The sequence below is a fragment of the Moschus berezovskii genome, chromosome 6 (genome assembly GCF_049115385.1).
Source record: "Moschus berezovskii isolate FMDL1 chromosome 6, NW_MosBer_1.0, whole genome shotgun sequence".
Classification (NCBI taxonomy): Eukaryota; Metazoa; Chordata; class Mammalia; order Artiodactyla; family Moschidae; genus Moschus; species Moschus berezovskii.
In genome coordinates this window covers 40,631,540-40,653,745 of record NC_142465.1, presented here as the reverse complement: position 1 = coordinate 40,653,745, position 22,206 = coordinate 40,631,540, and the positions used below count along the sequence as shown (strand labels likewise).

General features: G+C 40.4%; 1 protein-coding gene across 3 annotated transcripts in view; it reads left to right on the top strand.

Moving 5' to 3' along the window:
* TMEM117 (transmembrane protein 117) overlaps window positions 1-22,206 on the top strand; it is a 660,208-nt gene that overhangs the window by 298,478 nt on the left and 339,524 nt on the right. The window lies entirely within an intron of this gene.

The window sequence follows — 22,206 nt, the reverse complement described above, 5'->3', positions numbered from 1 at the left end:
TCCCAGTTCAGACTCTGACTGCTCAGCTCGCTTCCTGGTTTCTGGTTGTTGGGACACATACATGGCAACCACTGTTAAGAGGCTGAGAGGTGCGTCCCATGCCCTCTTCTGCCCTGTAACCAATCAGTTCACAAGGACTCTATAAAGAAGTCTAGAAGCATATTTTTGAGCATGAATGATACTCAAATAGAACTCATTATAGATTAAGGTACAGGTGTGGTTCTTGGAAATTGAATTAAAATGTCAGAACTACTGTACTATTTCAGTATTTATTCAATATTTTTGAATGACAAAATATTAAGGTTTAGCTAAATCAGTATGGATGTCTCAGAGTATTGATGAGAAGTATCATCTATATTTCATGAAATTCTATTTATATTTTTGTGTGTATGTGTGCTAGGGAGAGTAGAGGCAATGCTACAAGAATTCTGTGTTAAATTCTAAATTTACAATCACAGAGATTTTAAAACATAGCATCAGATGTCGATGGGAGTTATATTTTTGAACATAAAAACAAGTCCATCTTTAAATGTAAATTGGGAATATGACTTCTGCGCTGGTTTGTTTTATGTGTCAACTCAGGTAAGCTCTAGTACTCAGCTTTTGAATCCACACAAATCTAGGTGTTGCCATGAAGGTGTTTTGCAGATGTGGTAAACACCTGCAATCAGTTGACTTGCAGTAAAGGAGTGTACTTTCCAGAATGTGGGAATCCCCATCAAATCAATTGAAACGCCTTAAGAGCAAAAACATCTGGAAGTTCAGGGTTCATGTGTTGCTGAAGCTAGACTTGGAGAATTCTGAGCACTGCTTTACTAGCCTGTGAGATGAGTGCAATTGTGCTGTAGTTTGAGCATTCTTTGCCACTGCCTCTCTTTGGGATTGTAATGAAAACTGACCTTTTCCAGTCCTGTGGCCATTGCTGAGTTTTCCAGGTTTGTCGACATATTGAGTGCAGCACTTTCACAGCATCATCTTTTAGGATTTGAAATAGCTCAACTGGAATTCTGTCCCTTCCACTAGCTTTGTTCATAGTGATGCTTCCTAAGGCCTACTTGACTTCACATTCCAGGATGTCTGGCTCTAGGTGAGTGATCACACCAGGATCTTTTTTGTACAGTTCTTCTGTGTATTTTGACACCTCTTCTTAATATCTTCTGCTTCTGTTAGGTCCATACCATTTCTGTCCTTTATTGAGTCCATCTTTGCATGAAATATTCCCTTGGTATCTCTAATTTTCTTGAAGAGATATCTAGTATTTTCCATTCTATTGTTTTCCTCTATTTCTTTGCATTGATCTCTGAGGAAGGCTTTCTTATCTCTCCTGGCTGTTCTTTGGAACTCTGCATTATCTTTCCTTTTCTCCTTTGTTTTTCACTTCTCTTCTTTTCACAGCTGTTTGTACGGCCTCCTCAGACAGCAGTTTTGCTTTTTTGCACTTCTTTTTCTTGGGGATGGTCTTGGTCACTGTCTCCTGTACAATGTCACGAACCTCCGTCCATAGTTCATCAGGCACTCTATCAGATCTAGTCCCTTAAATCTATTTCTCACTTCCACTGTATAAAAATAAGGGATTTGATTTAGGTCATACCTGAATGGACTAGTGGTTTCCCCCACTTTCTTCAATTTCAGTCTGAATTTGGCAATAAGGGGTTCATGATCTGAGCCACAGTCAGCTCTCAGTCTTGTTTTTGCTGACTGTATAGAGCTTCTCCATCTTTGGCTGCAAAGAGTATAATCAGTCTGATTTCAGTGTTGACCACCTGGTGATGTCCATGTGTAGAGTGTTCTCATGTTGTTGGAAGAGGGTGTTTGCTATGACCAGTGCGTTCTCTTGGAAAACTCTATTAGCCTTTGCCCTGCTTCATTCTGTACTCCAAGGGCAAGTTTGCCTATTACTCTAGGTGTTTCTTGACTTCCTACTTTTGCATTCCAGTCCCCTATAATGAAAAGGACATCTTTTTTGGGTGTTAGTTCTAAAAGGTATTGTAGGTCTTCATAGAACCATTCAACTTAGCTTCTTCAGTGTTACTGGTCAGGGCATAGACTTGGATTACCATGTTTTTTAATGGTTTGCCTTGGAAATGAACAGAGATCATTCTGTCGTTTCAGAGATTGCATCCAAGTACTGCATTTCAGACTCTCTTATTGACTATTATGGCTACTTCATTTCTTCTAAGGGATTCCTGCCCACAGTAGTAGATATAATGGTCATCTGAGTTAAATTCACCCATTCCAGTCCATTTTAGTTTGCTGATTCCTAGAATGTTGATGTTCACTCTTGCCATCTCCTGTTTGACCTCTTCCAATTTTCCTTGATTCAAGGACCTAGCATTCCATGTTCCTATGCAATATTTCTCTTTACAGCACTGGACCTTGCTTCTATCACCAGTCCCATCCACAACTGGGTATTGTTTTTGCTTTGGCTCCATCTCTTCATTCTTTCTGGAGTTATTTCTCCACTGATCTCCAGTAGCATATTGGACACCTACCAACCTGGGGAGTTCATCTTTCAGTGTCCCATCTTTTTGCCTTTTCATACTGTTCATAGTGTTCTCAAGGCAAGTATACTGAAGTGGTTTGCCATTCCCTTCTCCAGTGGACCACATTCTGTTAGACCTCTCCACCATGACCCATCCATCCTGGGTGGCCCCCCATGGCATGGCTTAATTTCACTGAGTTAGACAAGGCTGTGGTCCATGTGATCAGATTGGCTAGTTTTCTGTGATTGTGGTTTCAGTCTGTCTGCCCTCTTATGCCCTCCCTTAGTACGTACCGTCTTATTCAGATTTCTCTTACCTTGGACGTGGGGTATCTCTTCAAGGCTGCTCCAGCAAAGTGCAGCCACCGCTTCTTAACTTGGACATGGGGTATCTCCTCACAGCCGCAGCTCCTGACCTTGGATGTGTGGTATATCCTTTTGGCCGCCACTTCTGACCTTGGGTGTCTCGGTCACAATTTTTAATTAAAATGAAAAAAATCAGGAGCTTCTAATATGCATCTGCTGGATCATCGAAAAAGCAAGAGAATTCCAGAAAAATATCTATTTCTGCTTTATTGACTATGCCACAGCCATTGACTGTGTGGATCACAATAAACTGGAAAATTCTGAAAGAGATGGGAATACCAGACCACCTGACCTGCCTCTTGAGAAACCTGTATGCAAGACAGGAAGCAACAGTTAGAACTGGACATGGAACAACAGACTGGTTCCAAATAGGAAAAGGAGTACGTCAAGGCTGTATATTGTCACGCTGCTTATTTAACTTACATGCAGAGTACATCATGAGAAACCTGGACTGGAAGAAGCACAAGCTGGAATCAAGATTGCTGGGAGAAATATCAATAACCTCAGATATACAGATGACACCACCCTTATGGTAGAAAGTGAAGAAGAACTAAAGAACCTCTTGATGAAAGTGAAAGAGGAGAGTGAATAAGTTGGCTTAAAGCTCAACATTCAGAAAACTAAGATCATGGCAGTCAGTCCTGTCACTTCATGGCAAATATATTGGGAAACAGTGGAAACAGTGGCTGATTTTATTTTTTTGGGCTCCAAAATCATGGCAGATGCTTATTGCAGCCATGAAATTAAAAGACACTTACTCCTTGGAAGGAAAGTTATGACCAACCTAGACAGCATATTAAAAAGCAGAGACATTACTTTGCCAGCAAAGGTCTGTCTAGTCCAGGCTATGGTTTTTCCAGTAGTCATGTATGGATGTGAGAGTTGGACTATAAAGAATGCTGAGCACCAAAGAATTGATGCTTTTGAGCTGTGGTATTGGAGAAGACTCTTGAGAGTCCCTTGGACTGCAAGCAGATCCTACCAGTCCATCCTAAAGGAGATCAGTCCTATATGTTCACTAGAAGGACTGATGTTGAAGCTGAGAAACTCCAGTACTTTGGCCACCTGATGTGAAGAGCTGACTCATTTGAAAAGACCCTGAAGCTGGGGAAGATTGAGGGCAGGAGGACAAGGGAACAACAGAGGATGAGATGGTTGGATGGCATCACCAACTCAATGGACATGAGTTTGGGTAAACTCCGGTAGTTGGTGATGGACAGGGAGGCCTGGTGTGCTATGGTTCAATAGGTTTCAAAGAGTCAGAAACGACTGAGTGACTGAACTGACTGAAGAGCAAAAATGGGTTTCTCAAAGAAACAAGAAATTCTTCCTGATGATTGCAGCATTAGTTCCTTCCCAAGAAGTTCCAGCCTCCTGGCCTGCCCTGCATACCTCAGGCTTGCCAGTCCCCACAATTGCATAAACGAGTTCCTTGAAAGAAATCTTTTTGTTTATGTATATTTGTATGTGGATGTGTATGTCTGCATGTCTGTCTTTCGAAGTTGTCTGTTTTATCTATCATCTCCTACTGATCTATTTCTCTGGAGAACCCTGACTGATAACAGTTTCCTAAATGGAAAGCATTTTAAAGACATGAAGTATATAACATCCAGGTAAATGCTAGGATATGGGAGTTGGATCTTATTGTTCTGATGCTCCCATTTTAGTAAAGTATTTTAAGTAGCAGATTGTGAAGGCTGTGCAAAGCCTTCCATGATACAACCCTGGCTTCCTGGCCCCTCTTCCTGTCTCACTGTGCAGCAGCAGCAGCCTTGAGTGGCCCTTGCTGCTCCCTTTAACATGCTTACTGCTTTCAATTCTCTCTGCCTTTGTACATCTGCTTCCTTCTACTTCAAAAGCATCTTCCCTCCTCTGTCCCTTTTCTGTGAAGCCTGCTTTTCCCTGGCCCCTCTCTTTCACACCAGAAGAATTGGGAGTCTCTCATCTCTGCCTCTCCCCTGTGTACAGCATTGTCCACATAGGACTCTGTTGACTTATTTGCATGTCTTTTTTCATTTGCTAAATGGTAATGACCTCGTCTTGTTCATCTTTGTATTCCCAGCACCTCACACAGTTCCAGAAATATGGGAGGTGTTCAGTCAGTATTGCCAGAAGAATGAATAAGTAGCTGACCCTCTCTTTCAAGTTAAATTGCAGCCTGGGAGGCATTTTTAGTGGCTATTTTTTAGGGTTGGATATGCTTTTTTTAAATCTGAAGTGACTGAAGAGAAGTCTCTAGACAGATAGACCTTTAATTCCTACCCAAAGTCTATGTATTTATGGAGGATGATATATATACCCAGCAGATTTAACCTGATTGGGCAGAAATCTCTGGCATTGTATATTGGTGGCATGAATGCGTCATAAACTCAGAGTACAACTTTGGTCCTGATTTAACTTTTCAAATTAATGACTTGAGACTCTTTCTGCATTCATTAACAAGGAGTCCACTCTTCCTTTTTAAATTTAACCTACCCAGTTCAGTTCAGTCACTCAGTCGTGTCTGACTCTTTTTGACCACATAGACTGCAGCACACCAGGCCTCCCTGTCCATCACCAACTCCTGGGTCTTGCTCAAACTCATGTCCATCGAGTCAGTGATGCCGTGTAACCATCTCATCCTCTGTGGTCCCCTTCTCCTCCTGCCTTCGGTGTTTCCCATCATCAGGGCCTTTTCCAGTGAGTCAGTTCTTTGCATCAAGTAGCCAAATTATTGGAGCTTCAGCTTCAGCATCAGTCCTTCCAATGAATATTCAGGATTGATTTCCCTTAGGATTGACTGGTCTAATCTTACAGTACAATGGACTCTCAAGAGTCTTCTCCAGTACCACAGTTCAAAAGGATCAATTCTTTGATGCTCAGCTTTCTTTCTGTGCCCAGTTGACCTTAAATTTTGTGCCTTACCTGATCTGATGTGGGGTCCCTGGGGTCTTTTTCAAATGTGAGCCATCGAAGAAGCTATTGATTATTCTTATACTGTTCTTGGGTCTAGCTGCCATGTAGTATGTCATTTGAAGCCTGTACCCACATCATTACACACACTCCTGCCCACTATGCCTTGGAGCCCTCCCTGGCCCAGACCTGACCTGGGCCATGAGCATATCCCCCTTCAGATGTTTAGGAGTTTAGAAGAGCTCCTGTCAGTCACACTTTGCTGGCAGGTTTGGTCAGGGAGGCCTCAGGGTTCTGTCCTACCCCTAGGCTGCAGTCACATCCCTCACAAGCCTGTGTACCTCCCTTCTTGAAGAGTAGGTGGACCCATTTCTTCCCCAGTGACCAGCTCTGCATGTCAGGGATCTTGAGTCTCAGAGGTTTAATACGCTCTTTTCTATTCCCCTTCCCCAGTAACTTTCTTATCCTAATAGCGTGGAACTTCTGGAAAATTACCAGCATGATTCTTCCTGGAATCGAGGGAACACGTGCTTTGAGGTGACTTTCTGCTTCATCCCTTGAAATCAGTGAAGCAGATCTCCATGTTTATGAGTCTTTCAAATGGCACTTGATTTAATCTCTACCTTATCAGGCATTATGGATGGCAAAATGGTAGTCCTTTTATTTGATAAGTCTATATCACCACTTTTCCATAAGAGATACCAAGAAACATGATTAGTTAAAAAGCAGAAAGCTGTTTAAAATGCAACACCTTGTGGAAGAAACTCAAAACAGTCTAAATTCCAAACAGGCTCTGACTCAGTGCCCTTTCCCACATCATTAATTTTCAGCTTCATCTTTTATGATTCCTTTATATTGTGCTTGCTCTAGCCAAGATAGTTCACTACTTGCACTGCTCCAATACACACAGACTTGCTCATATTTCAGGAATTTTCTCTTGTTCTTCCTCTTCCTTTTGTGGGACCTCCCAATTCAACCTAAAAATAATTTTTCTCCCAAAAGCTGGGTTTATCTTTTGCTAGCCTAGTGTTTCATCTATGACAGTAATAGCTACCATTTCTTAATCTTTTCTATAATAACAAGTACTTTCTTTTTGATAATTTTGAAAAAATATGGAAATAACATACCTACATAAAAACATATAGAACACACACATATGTAACTTAATTGTTGCCTGCATGCATGCTAAGCCGCTTCAGTCATGTCTGGCTGTGCAACCCTATGAACTGTAGGTTGCCAGGCTCCTCTGTCCATGGGATTCTCCAGGCAAGAATCCTGGAGTGGGTTGCCATGCCCTCCTCCAGGGGATCTTCCCTACCCAAATATTGAATCCAAGTCTCCTGGATCTCCTGCATTGCAGGCAGATTCTTTACCACTGAGTCACCTAGAACCCTAACGTTTATGACTCTTGAGAGTCCCGTGGACTGCAAGGAGATCCAACCAGTCCATCCTAAAGGCGATCAGTCCTAGGTGTTCATTGCAAGGACTGATGTTGAAGCTGAGAAACTCCAATACTTTGGCCACCTGATGTGAAGACCTGACTCATTTGAAAAGATCCTGATGCTGGGAAAGATTGAGGGCAGGAGGAGAAGGGGACAACAGAGGATGAGATGGTCACTGACTCGATGGACATGGGTTTGGGTGGACTCCAGGAGTTGGTGATGGACAAGGAAGCCTGGCGTGCTGTAGTTCATGGGGTCACAAAGAGTCAGATACGACTGAGCAACTAAACTGAACTGACTGAAATATTTTTAAGTGACACCTGTGTTATTACCATTTGTATTAAACAACAACAACAACAAAATTGCCCGCACCCTGGAAACCCTGTCTTTCCTAATAATAAGCTTTTGTTTCTCCAAAGTAACCCATATCTCACTTGTATGCTCTTTGCTTTCTTGCTTTTCTTTGTAGTTTTACCACTTAGAATACTTCCCTAATCACTGTAATTTCATTTTTCCTGTGTTTTGAGCTTTATATACTTGTAATCATACAACATGTTCACTTTTATTTTTGTCTGGCTACTTTTATGTAAGTTTCTGAGCTCCATCCAGGCTTTGTATAGCAGTAATTTGTTCATTTTCTTTGTTGAATAGTCTCCATTGTATGACTATGCTGTTATATATTTATCCATTCTTCTGCTGATAGACATTCATGCTGTTTCCAGTTTCAGGCTATTATAAATAATGATACTATAAACATTACTGCTCATTTCTCTTGGTGCCCATGTATACATCTGGGCCTGGAATTTTCCTGTGGAAAACTTTCTAATTATAAATTCAATTTTGTGAATAGGTCTGTTTTTTAAAATTCTTTTTTTTTTGTTCCTATGTACATTTTGGGTATTTAAATGTTTTTCTATTGTGTTGATTTCATCTAAATTTCATAAAATGTTCAATATCTGCAAGATCTGTTGCAATGCCCCTTTTCCATTTGTGACATATTTACTTTTCAGAAATCTTTATCTGTACCTTCTCTCTTTATATTTGACCCATCTTGCTAGAGAATTATCAATTTTATGTCTTTTCACGGGACCAACTTCACTCACCTTATCTATTGTATATTTCCATTTTTTCATCCACTTAAATTCTATTTTCAGAATTCTTTTTATTATTTTTATCTTTTGGGAGTTTATTTTACTACTTCCTTAATTTCTTGAGAAATATTTTTAATTCATTAATTTTGAGCATTTTTTCTTTTTTAGTATATTTATTTAAAATTGAAAGTTTAAGAATGGCTTTAGGTGTATCTTGTGATATTTTGTATTCCTTTCCAGTCCAAGATATTTTCTCTGTCCCACTGAGATTTTGATTTTGACTTATATAGTACTTGGATGTGTATTTCTTAGTTTCCAAAGATCTGGGGATTGTCAAGTTATCTTTTTATTGTTGATTTATGATCTAGTTACATTATGGTCAAAGAATATCCTCTATGTGATTCAGTCATTTAAGAATTTTGAGATTTGCTTTGTAGTCTTGTTTATTTTCTTTCATTTTCTTTTTGAAAATGTTTGCCTTGTTTATTTCCAATATGTCTAATATTCTTTGTTGCATTAAAAGAATGTATATTTTGGACTTATGTGTATATGTGTGTGTGTGAGAGTGTATCTGTTTTTTCTTGCTGTCTTACTAATTTACTTTAATTCCTAAAGTTTGATGGCACATTGTATCTTCCTGATGGGTTTAATTTTTGTCATTAGTAAGACTCCCTCTTAATTTACAATAATATTTTTGCCTTAATTGATGTTACTATAGCTATTCCAGATTTCTTTTTGTTATTATTTGCATGTTACTTTTTAAACATTTTTTACTATTTTTCTTTGAACACTATGTAGCCTTAGTTTTAGTTATATATTTTGTTTGTTTGGTTGAGTTCTTTTTGGCATCCGAGACCTGAGTTCCCTACGTGTGTGTGTGTGTGCATGCTAAGTCGCTTCCGTTGTGTCTGACTTTTTGCGATCCCACTGACTGCAACCCACCAGGCTCTTCTGTCCGTGAGAGTCTCCAGGCCAGGACACTGGAGTGGATTGCCATGCCCTCTTTCAAGGGATCTTCCAGACCCAGGGGTTGAACCCACGTGCCTCCTGCATTGCAGGCAGATTCTTTACTGCTGAGTCACAGAGGAAGCCCCTAGTTTCCTGACCAGGGATCACATCTGTGCCCCCTGCATTCAAAGTATGGAGTCTTAACCACTGGACCACTAGGGAAGTCCTGTTGTATTTTTCATGTGCTGTGCTTAGTTGCTCAGTCATGTCCAACTCTTTGCAATCCCATGGACTACTAGTTCACCAGGCTCCTCTGTCCATGGGATTCTCCAGAGAAGAATACTGGATTAGGTTGCCATTCTTAGACAGCATATAATTGAATTTTTACTTTGCATATCAGGAAAGTATTTGTATTCTATCTGTACACTTTTTCTCTGCTTTTTGTATTGTCTGTTTCCTCTAAGTACCTCATTTTTATTTAGTTTTGAGCTTTTTTGTTAAAAATTTACCTCAAATACATGGTAATGTATGAAGTGTGTTCATTCTCAGTTCAGTTCAGTTCAGTTCAGTCGCTCAGTCGTGTCCGACTCTTTGCAACCCCATGAATCACAGCACGCCAGGCCTCCCTGTCCATCACCAACTCCTGGAGTTCACCCAAACTCATGTCCATAGAGTCAGTGATGCCATCCAGCCATCTCATTCTCTGTCGTCCCCTTCTCCTCCCGCCCCCCTTCCTTTCCCAGCATCAGAGTCTTTTCCAGTGAATCAACTCATCGCATGAGGTGGCCAAATTATTGCAGTTTCAGCTTTAGCATCAGTCCCTCCAATGAACATCCAGGATTGATCTCCTTTAGAATGGACTGGTTGGATCTCCTTGCAGTACAAGGGACTCTCAAGAGTCTTCTCCAGCACCAAGTTCATTCTCAGTAGTGGGCAATAAAAGATGATTGGAAAGTCTCTGTGCATAGACAGGCTTGTGACCAGTAAGACTCGAGTAGAAGGGGATTGTGGTCTATGGGAATTGGCTTATCTATCTCACTGGTTGATCCTCAACTGTTAATGACTCTTGGGGGAAGGTCAGAACTGGTCAATTTTTTCGAAATGGAACTTTCTCTTTAACCCATATAAATAGTATTTTAGGTAATGGGACTCACTGTTTAATATAAAAATATATAAATTTTTGGCTTCTATTTTCTTTAAGATGTCTAACTCTGCTTGAATTTCTCTAGATATTGCTAGCAAATGTCCTTGTTGCTAGGTGAGACAGAAGTCATTTTCTGGGTTTATTGACTGGAAGAAAGTACATAAACTACTTATCATGCATAATTTCCAATCCTATTTTAAGTCCCATCCTTTCTCTCTCTCACATCCAGAAATACTGAACCTCCTCCAGTCCCTGAGTATTGTTGAGGTTCCAAAACAGAATTAGGTCCTTCCTTAATATCCCCAAAGAATTTCATACTACAGGGCAAGTTGAAACCATCATCCTCTCTCAGTCAGCTTTGTAAAAACTTTATTGATATTTCTCATTTTCTGTTATATCTTCTCCCACTTTGGAAGTTTATTCTTCTCTTCCTATACTGTCATGTCATTTGAGTTTGGCGAGGAGAAGCACATTTTCTCACTCCACCAAGTTCACATGCAATCCTGCCTCTGAAGTACTGTGATGTATGGCACCAAAGAGCCTCCTGGAAGATAACACTGAATAGGCAGTTAAATCAAGGATATCTTGCTTAAGGACAATGCGCAAGTGTTGAAATGGAAGGAATTATATGAATAAATCATAACATATTTTATTTCTGTCCCATGGATTTACACGTGAATCATAAGGTGAGAGAAGATAACTGCAAATCATTGATACAGTAATTTCTCAGATGATTAGTGATGGTGAACATTTTTTCATGTACCTATTAAGCATTTGTGTGTCTTGTTTGGAAAAATATCTATTTTAATCTTCTGCCTATTTATAATTGGTTGTTTGCTTTTTTGATATTGAGTTGGGTGAGCTATTTATATATTTTGGATATTAGCCTCTTAGTAGATGTATCATTTGCAAATATTTTATCCCATTAAATAGGTTATCTTTCCATTCTATCAGTGGTTTACTTTGCTGTGCAAAAACTTCAAGTTAAATTAGGTCTCATTTGTTTATTTTGCTTTTGTTTCTTTTGCTTTAGGAAATGAACTTAAAAAAATATTGCTGCAATATATGTCAAAAAGTGTGCTACCTGCATTCTCTACTAGGAATTTAATGGCTTCTGCTCTGATATTTAGGTCTTTAATCCATTTTGAGCCCATTTTTGTATTTGGTGTGAGAAAAATCTTCTAATTTCATTATTCTACTTATTAAAGAAACTGGCTTGTCTTCATTGTATATTCCTGCTTCCTTTGTCATAGATTAAATGATCATAAACATGCATGGGTACTATGAGTGCTAAGTTGCTCAGTCGTATCCAACCCTTTGCAACCCCATGGACTGTAGCCTGCCAGGCTCCTCTGTCTATGGGATTCTCCAGGCATGAATACTGGAGTAGGTTGCCATTTCTTTCTCCAGGGGATCTTCTTGACCCAGGGATCAAACCAGCATCTCCTATATCTCCTGCATTGGCAGGCAGGTTCTTTACCACTAGTGTCATCTAGGAAGCCCATTAATCATGTGTCAGGTTTACTTTTAGGCTCCTTTTATGTTGTTGTTGATCTGTCAATCTGTGTGTCAGTTTTTGTGCCAGTACTCTGTTGTTTTGATTACTGTTATTCTTGTTGTTGTTTAGTCGCTAAGTTGTGTCCAACTCTTTTATGACTCCCTGGCCTGTAGCCCACAAGGCTCCTCTGTCAAGGGGATTTCCCAGGCAAGTATACTGGAGTGGGCTGCCATTTCCCTTTCCAGGGATCTTCCTGACCCAGGGATAGAACCTGTGTCTCCTGTATTCTTTACCACTGATCCACCAGGGATAGCTTCGCAGCATTGTCTGAAGTTAGGGAACATGGTATCTCCAACTTTGTTCTTTCTTTCTCAAAATAGTTTTGGCAATTTGGAGTCTTTTGTGGTTCCACATAAATTTTAGGATCACTTGTTTTTGTTTTGTGAAAAATGTAATGGGTATTTTTATAGGGTTTGCATTAAATATGTAGATTGCTCTGGATAGTATGGGCATTTTAACAATATTAATTCTTCCAACCCAAGAGCATGAGATAACTTTCTGTTTCTTTTTATCATATTTTTATTCCCTTCATCAAAACTTTTATAATTTTCAGAGTATAGGTCTTTCATCTTGTTTATTCCTGGGTATATTATTCACTTTGATGTGATATTAAATGAGATTGTTTTCTTGCTTTCTATTTCTGATAGTTCCTTATTAGTGTATAGATTTCTGTATATTGATCTTGTATCCCAAAACTTTTCTGAATTCCTTTATTAGATCTAATAGTCTTTTTAGTGGAGTTTTTCAGGTCTTCTTGGAGAAGGAAATGGCAACCCACTCCAATACTCTTGCCTGGAAAATCCCATGGACGGAGGAGCCTGGTACACTACAGTCCATGGGGTCGCAAAGAGTCAGACACAACTGAATGACTTCACTTTCACTTTTCACTTCCAGGTCTTCTATATATATAGCATCATGTCATCTTCAAATAGTGACAGTTTTACTTCTTCCCTTCCAATTTGGATACCTTTTATTTTTCTTGTCTTATTGCTGTGGCAAAAAAATTCAATACTATGTTAAATAGAAGTGGTGAAAGTAGACGTCTTTGTCTTTTTCCTAATTTTAGAGGGTAGGTTTTCAGGTTTTCACCATTGAGTATGATGTTAGCAGTGGATTTGTCTGAAATGGATTTAGTTGTGTTGAGATATGTTCCCTCTACCTAAACTTTGATGAGGATTTTTGTCACGAATGTTGAATTTTGCCAAATGGTTTTTCTACATATAGGTATATGGTCATTTAATTTTTATCCTTCCTTCAGTCATGTCTGACTCTTTGCGACCCTATGGACTGTAGTGCACTAGGCTCCTCTGCCCACGGGACTCTTCAGGCAAGAATACTGGAGTGAGTTGCCATGCCCTTCTCCAGGAGATATTCCCAACCCAGAGACTGAACCCATGTCTCCTGTGTCTCCTGCATTGCAGGCAGATTCTTTACCACCAAGCCACCAGGAAAGTCCTGTTAATGTGGTATATCACAGTATTTGATTTGTGTTTATTGGACCACTCCTGCGGCTCTGGAATAAGTTGCACTTGATCACGGTGTGTGAACCTTATTACATATTGAATTTGATTGCCAATATTTTGTTAAGGATTTTTATCTATATTCATCAGAGTTATTGGCTGGTAATTTTCTTATCTTTCTTTTTTTTTATTTTTATTTTTGGTAGTGCCTCCATCTGATTTTGGTATTAGACCTCCTAGAATGAATTTGGGAATGTTCCATGCTTTTCTATTTTGGGGAATAGTTTGGGAAGAATTGGTACTAGCTCTTTATATGTTTGGCAGAATTCTCCAGAAACTAAAATTTTGGTGGTGAGCATCACAGAAATTGAAATATAATGTTGTGCTCATGAAACTTATATAATGTTATAAGCCAATGTTAATTGAAATAATAAATACTAAGAATTTTCCCATATTCTCTGTGGGTGTTTGAAGCTTTAGGGTATCAGCAGCACTGTTGATATTAGGACGTGTTGGGATAGAAGTAAGGTAATAATGTGAGTACATTGATGACTGATCTCAGAATTGGGGAAGGTGGCATAGGGCACAATGACAGAATTACAGTTTACCTGTGGGTCTTGACACACACACTGACAACATAAATAGTTGTAGTAACAACTTCAGTGGACATCAATACAAAAGAGGATATCTTTGGTACCATCTTTGACATCTGTATCAACTGGAAAAAGGTTGCTAAGAGTACTAGTTCTAAAAGAACAAATGAAACTCTATGAAAACTCTTTGAATTATTGGGAGAAAATTGGATGGACTTGAAATGTTCACAGGTGGGTGAAATTGTGGCCTTATTTCCTTTTTTTGTTACCATAGGCCAGGTAAACACTGTAAAAATCAGAAAATGAAATTCTTTATGGTTAAATCAAAAGAAGTTATATAATTAGTGAAATTGCAGAGCAAATTTATAGAGCAATGATTGATCTCACTTCTAATTTGAAGCACATTTGATAATAATTGGGCATTCATAATTAGCTGAAGAGATGCCCCATGAGTGAGCCTGACTCTTAGAGAGAGGGTCCAGGCCCAGAGATGTTTGAGGGCAGAAGTGTGTGCTAGATGACACATCAGTAGGGTTTAACATCTGGAAAATATTTAAGAGTTCTATATTTGCTACCCTCAATCACCCATACTATTGGCAAACTCAATTCTAGACTCCTGTCACAAGCTTCTGTGAAGGTTTCTCAGCTCTGTATTCTTTACTATGATGTCTGCTGCTGCTCCTGCTAAGTCGCTTCAGTCGTGTCTGACTCTGTGCAACCCCATCGATGTTAGCCCAACATGCTCCCCCGTCCCTGGGATTTTCCAGGCAAGAACACAGGAGTGGGTTGCCATTTCCTTCTCCACTTAAGCCTATCTTTTTGTTACCTTCTCCTGACACTTTGTAGGAGACTTGTGAAAATCTTTGATCTGTCAGAGATGCAGCCTCTACTTTAAGCTACACTTTATCTGTCTTTGTTTAGTCTTTTGTCAACATGTTTTATTTAAAAATCAAGCTCCCTTAACATTAGCAGTCTAAGAGATGTAACCTCTTATCTACTTTTTATCTGTTAAATGCACAGATACTCCTGTCACTCAGTTGACAACCTCTCATTGTGTTGTCCTGCATCTCAGTGGAGACACATTCAACATATTGGTTTTAACTAAAATATGTATATACATTATTTTTAACTGTGGAGAGGAATCTTATTTTAAACTTTAGTACATTTAGAAAATGTGTGTACGTAAATAGTACATTGACATGTAAACAAAGCTCCCCTTATTGTCTGAAGCAGCATCATAAAGAGTGGGCACAATATATTTATCCTTGTTCTTTTTAGGAGGAGTCTGAAAAGCAACCTAAGTCTGTCAGCCAAACTGATGATCCTTTTCCTGCAGCACATTTAGTGGCATTCCTTTCTAAAAGAAAAAAAGAAAAAGGTACTGTTAAAACTGAACAAAATATTCAAAACTGAATTTTTAAGCTCCAAAATTTTTACTTGGAGAATAGTTAAGGGCTTCCAGGTGGCACAGTGGTGAAAAATTCACCTGCCAGTGCAGGAGATGCAGGAATCATGAGTTTGATTCCTGGGTCAAGAAGATCCCCTGGAGTAGGAAATGGCAACCTACTCCAGTATTCTAGCTTGGGGAACCCCGTGAACAGTATGGAAAGGCGAAAAATATGACAGCAGTGTGTGAGCCAACCAGGTCAAAAGGTGTCTAATGTGCTACTGGGGGATCAGTTCAGTTCAGTTCAGTCGCTCAGTCGTGTCCGACTCTCCGCGACCCCATGAATCACAGCACGCCAGGCCTCCCTGTCCATCACCAACTCCCAGAGTTCACTCAAACTCATGTCCACAGAGTCGGTGATGCCATCCAGCCATCTCATTCTCTGTCGGCCCCTTCTCCTCCCGCCCCCAACCTTTCCCAGCATCAGAGTCTTTTCCAGTGAATCAACTCGTTGCATGAGGTGGCCAAAGTATTGCAGTTTCAGCTTTAGCATCAGTCCTTCCAATGAACACCCAGGATCGATCTCCCTTAGAATGGACTGGTTGGATCTCCTTGCAGTCCAAGGGGCTCTCAAGAGTATTCTCCAGCACCACAGTTCAAAAGCATCAATTCTTTGGCGATCAGCCTTCTTCATAGTCCAACTCTCACATCCATACATGACCAGGGGAAAAACCATAGCCTTGACTAGACGGACCTTTGTTGGCAAAGTAATGTCCCTGCTTTTTAATATACTATCTAGGTTGGTCATAACTTTCCTTCCAAGGAGTAAGCGCCTTTTAATTTCATGGCTGCAATCAGCATCTGCAGTGATTTTGACAATTACTAATAGTTCCAGAAAGAATGAAGCTGCTGGGTCAAGCAGAAATGATGTGCAAGTGTCTGGTGGTGAAAGTAAAGTCTGATGATAAAAAGAACAATATTGCATAGGAGCCTGGAATCTTAGGTACATGAATCAAGGTAAGTTGGAAATGGTTAAGCAGGAGATGGCAAGACTAAGCATCTGCATTTTAGGAATCAGTGAAATAAAATGGATAGGAATGGGTGAATTTAATTCAGATGACCATTATATCTACTACTGTGGACAAGAATCCCCTAAAAGAGATGGAGTAGCCCTCTTCCACAAAGCTAGAAAGAGTGGAAAGCTGAGTGCCAAAGAATTAATGCTTTTGAACTGTGGAGTTGGAGAAGACCCTTGAGAGTCCCTTGGACTGCAAGGAGATCAAACCAGTCTATTGTAAAGGAAATCAGTCCTGAATATTCATTAGAAGGACTGATGCTGAAGCTGAAACTTCAATACTTTGGCCACCTGTTGCAAAGAACTGACTCATTGGAAAATACCCTGATGCTGGGAAAGATTGAAGGCAGGATGAGAAGGGGACGACAGAGGATGAGACGGTTGGATGGCATCACCGACTTGATGGACATGAGTTTGAGCAGCTCCAGGAGCTGGTGATAGACAGGGAAGCCTGGCAGACTGCAGTCCATGGGGTCTCAAAGAGTCGGACATGACTGAGTGACTGAACTGAACTGGACTGAGCCCTCATAGTCAACAGAAGAGTCTAAAATGCAGCATTTGGGTACAGTTTCAAAAACAACAGAATGGTCTTGGTTCATTTCCAAGGCAAACCATTTGACATCCTAGTAATACAAGTCTATGCCCCAACCACTGAAGCCAAAGAATCTGAAGCTGACTGGTTCTATGAAGACCTACCAGACAAGGCAATGGCAGCCCACTCCAGTACACTTGCCTGGAAAATCCTATGGATGGAGGAGCCTGGTAGGCTGCAGTTCATGGGGTCACTGGGAGTCAGACATGACTGAGCGACTTCACTTTCACTTTTCACTTTCATGCATTGGAGAAGGAAATGGCAACCCACTCCAGTATTCTTGCCTGGAGAATCCCACGGACGGGGGAGCCTGATGGGCTGCCATCTATGGGGTTGCACAGAGTCGGACATGACTGAAGCGACTTAGAAGCAGCAGCAGCATGAAGACCTACAAGAACTTCTAGAACTAACACCAGAAAAACAGATGTCGTTTTCATCATAGCAGATTGGAATGCAAAAGTAGGAAATCAAGATATGCAGAATAACAATGGAGGTGATGAATAGATTCAAGTTTGGCCTTGAATTACAAAATGAAACAGGGTAAAGGCTAACAGAGTTTTGTCAAGAGAATAGGCTGGTCATAGAAAACATCCTCTTCCAATAACACAAGAGATGACTCTACACATGGACATTACCAGATAGTCAGTACAAAATCAGATTGATTATATTCTTTGCAGCTGAAAATGGAGAAGCTCTATACAGTCAGCAAAAACAAGACTGGAAGCTGACTGTGACTCATATCATGAACTCTTTATTGCAAAACTCAGGCTTCAATTGAAAGTAGGGAAAACCACTAGGCCATTCAGGTATGACCTAAATCAAATCCCTATGATTATACAGTTGAAGTTGTTAGTTGCTCAGTTGTGTCCTACTCTTTGAGACCCCATGAACTGTAGCCCACCAGGCTCCTCTGTCTGTGGAATTCTCCAGGGAATAATACTGGAATGGGTTGCCATTTCTTTCTTCAGGGGATCTTCCCGACTCGGAGACTGAACCCAGGTCTCCTGCATTGCAGGCATGTTATACAGTGGAGGTGATTAATAGATTCAAGTGATTAGATCTTGTAGACAGAATTCCTAAAAAACTATGGTTGGAGGTTCATAACATTGTACAGGAGGCACTGACCAAAACCATCCCCAAGAACAAGAAATCCAAGAAGGCAAAGTAGTTGCCTGAGGAGGCTTTACAAATAGCTGAGGAAAGAAGAGAATCAGAAGGTAAGGGAGAAAAAGAAAGATATCCTAACTGAACGCAGAGTTCCACAGAATAGCAGAGAGAGAGCAGATGGCCTTCTTAAATGAACAATGCAAAGAAATAGAGAAAATGTCGATGCTATGGTTTTTCTAGTAGTCGCATATGGCTGTGAGAGTTGGAGGCTAGGTGCCAAAGAATTGATGCTTTTGAACTGCGGTGCCAGAAAAGACTCTTGAGAGTCTCTTGGACTTCAAGGAGATCAAATCAGTCAATCCTAAAGAAAATCAATCCTGAATATTCATTGGCAGGACTGATGCTAAAGGTGAAACTCACTGGAAGAGACCCTGATGCTGGGAAAGATTGAATGCAAAAGTAGAAGGGAGCAGCAGAGAATGAATTGATTGGATGGCATCACCAACTTAATCGACATGAATTTGAGCAAACTCTGGGAGGACAGAGGAGCCTGGCATGCTGCAGTCCATGGAGTCACAAGGAGCAACTGAACAACACAAACAACTCTCAGAGGATAGAATGTCATCACCAGAAATAACTGTGTTTTTCTTCAGTCAGCCTCCTGGAAAGAGATTTCCTCTTTCTCTCTTTGAGTCTTAATTCTAAATTACCAGGAAAGGGAAAAATTAGGATATCAGCAAATTTGGTGATGACAGTATGTGGGTGCCTGCTAGGTTGCTTCAGTCATGTCTGACTCTGTGTGACCCTATGCACTGCAGCCTGCCAGGCTTCTTTTCCATGGAATTCGCCAGGCAAGGGTACTGGAGTGAATTGCCATGCTTTACTCTTATTACAGTATATCTATGTTCAAAGCCTGCCACTGTGACTCTGTGGACTGGGAAAATGTGATAATATGTTGAAGAAATTATTAGGCAAGAGGTGCTGGATGATAATCCAGGAAGTGATACCTAACTTTGGGATGCTATTTCTTTCCTCTTGGAAACTTTTGAGTTTGCAAATATTGGGTCCATGATCTAGCAAACAGGGAGACTATAGGGATTTACTTAGTGAGTAATGAACTATGTCAGTTTACTTAGTGAATATGAACTATGCTTATGTAATATAAATTCATGTGCTACACGAAGGGCTTCTCTGGTGTCTCAGATGTCAAAGAATCTGACTGCAGTGCAGGAGACCTGGGTTCAATCCCTGGGTCAGGAAGATCCCCTGAGAAGGGAATGGCTACCCATTCTTGTATTCTTGCCTGGGGAATTCCATGGACAGAGAAGCCAGGTGGGCTACAGACCATGGGATCACAGAGAGTTGGACATGATTGAATGACTAATCACACACACAGCACATCATAACTGTTTCATAGTAGATATGCAAATAAAGGATAGATCTCTGACCTAATAGCTGCCATTTCCAAAATAATATAGTGGTCCAGAAAAGCAAAAAATTGGGGAGGTCAGACAAGATGGCAGAGAAGTAAGAAGTAGAATTTGCCTCCGTTCACAGAAACAGTGAAAATATATCTACAAGTGGTATGAATCATACAGAACAGCTACTAAGCACCGACAGAAGACCTCAGATGCCCAAGAAGACAAGAAAATCCTCACATAACTGGGTAGGACAAAAGAAAAAAGAAAAAGAAGAAATCAGAGTGGAGCCTGTGCCCTAGGGGGAAGCATTATGTTCCTTATCTCATGTAATCCTCAAGAAATCCTTGTGAGGAAAAGATATTCTTATTCCCATTCTACAGATAAGGGAATGGATTATTATCAAGCTAATCATTTATCCCAGGTCATAGAGTGGGAAGATGGTTTGTCAACCCAATACTTTCTGGTTCTAGGACTCCTGCTCTTCTAGTGCACCATTTTAATTCCCTAGAATTTACCATAGTGGCAGTAAAGAATCTATAATAAGGTGAGGATAATCACAGGGAAACAGGAGGCTTTTGTGTAATTCAGATTAGATGTGGTTATGAATATGCAGAGTACATCATGAGGAATACTGGGCTGGAAGAAGCACAAGCTAGAATCAAGACTGCTGGGAGAAATATCAATAACCTCAGATATGCAGATGACACCACCCTTATGGCAGAAAGTGAAGAGGAACTCAAAGGCCTCTTGATGAAAGTGAAAGAGGAGAGTGAAAAGGTTGGCTTGAAGCTCAACATTCAGAAAACGAAGATCATGGCATCTGGTCCCATCACTTCATGGGAAATAGATGGGGTAACAGTGGAAACAGTGTCAGACTTTATTGTTTTGGGCTCCAAAATCACTGCAGATGCTGATTGCAGTCATGAAATTAAAAGACGCTTACTCCTTGGAAGGAAAGTTATGACCAACCTAGATAGCATATTAAAAAGCAAGAGGCATTACTTTGCCAACCAAGGTCCGTCTAGTCAAGGCTATGGTTTTACCAGTGGTCATGTATGGATGTGAGAGTTGGACTGTGAAGAAAACTGATCGCCGAAGAATTGATGCTTTTGAACTGTGGTGTAGGAGAAGATTCTTGAGAGTCCCTTGGACTGCAAGGAGATCCAACCAGTCCATTCTAAAGGAGATCAATCCTGGGTGTTCATTGGAAGGACTGATGCTAAAGCTGAAACTGCAATACTTTGGCCACCTCATGTGACGAGTTGACTCACTGGAAAAGAGTCTGATGCTAGGAGGGATTGGGGGCGGGAGGAGAAGGGGACGACAGAGAATGAGATGGCTGGATGGCATCACAGACTCGATGGACATGAGTTTGAGTGTACTCCGGGAGTTGGTGATTGACAGGGAGGCCTGGCGTGCTGTGATTCATGGAGTCGGACACGACTGAGCGACTGAACTGAACTGATGAACAAAGTTAAGATATTGGTAGCGGTGATGACAGAAAAACATAGTTTGAGGACCTATCGGAAGTAACCTTATGAAAGGTTACATTTGATTAACCAAATGTTGAGGGTAAAAGAGAGGGAGGGATTGATGTTATACTAAGGTTTCTGTGTCTACTACAAATGGATTTCACTGAGTAGGCTTAAGCAAGACGACGAATGAAAGGAAGAGTTGACATAATATGTGTGTGTGTTAGCAGTCAGGGTGAGTTTGTCCAATAAATACGCCATCTGCAGTCTTATATGTCTTCTGTATAGAAATTAGAAAGAATGAATAGCTGAAGTTGGGGAATTTGAGTTGGAACTTTACTTGTAAACATTTTTAGGTCTAGATGCAGTTTTAGTCACTCTAGACTCTTCTTTGGTGGCTCAGTTGGTGAAGAATCCACCTGCAATACAGGAAACCTGAGTTCGATCCCTGGGTTGGGAAGATCTCCTGGAGGAGGACATGGTAACCCACTCCAGTATTCTTGCCTGGAGAATCCCATGGAAAGAGGAGCCCGGTGGGCTGCAGTCCATGGGGTCTCAAAGAATTGGATGAGCAACGACTAAGCACACACACAGTCTCCTTCTAACAATTGTCTGCAACAGTTTTCACCTTCTAGTGAATTTTGCTCTGTAGCTTTATACCCTAGGTCTTTCCTGGAAAGTTCATACACATGTATTGATCTCCTTCTAAGTTTTTCAATAATCAAGAAGTAGAAATTTTGAGAAGAAATACTAAAATGTGGTTATTTGGATAATAGTTGAACAAGTGACTGAATTAAAGACTTTTAAGCATTCCATTACAAAAAAATTGAGAAAGGCTAATATAATATGTTTAATTTCTGGCATTTTATGTAGACAGATTTTCACCTCAAGCCTTAAGACCACTTAGAGTTTTTGCTTGAGGTTCATTGTGTTTAATACAGGTCTGTACTCATGTTAAGTCAACTCCTTATCCATAATTTACTTGTTTATGACACCCCCAATCTTGTTTATGTTGCCCAAACATGGCTGAGAGAGATAGCTGTGACATTATGAATCCAGCTGGCCACAGATGGATCTTCAGTGAAGCATGAATCCATTTTGGGTTGGTGATCTATGTTTACTGCCTCTTGTTAAACTTTCAGAGATTCAGCTCCTAAATCACCTGGCATTGACTGA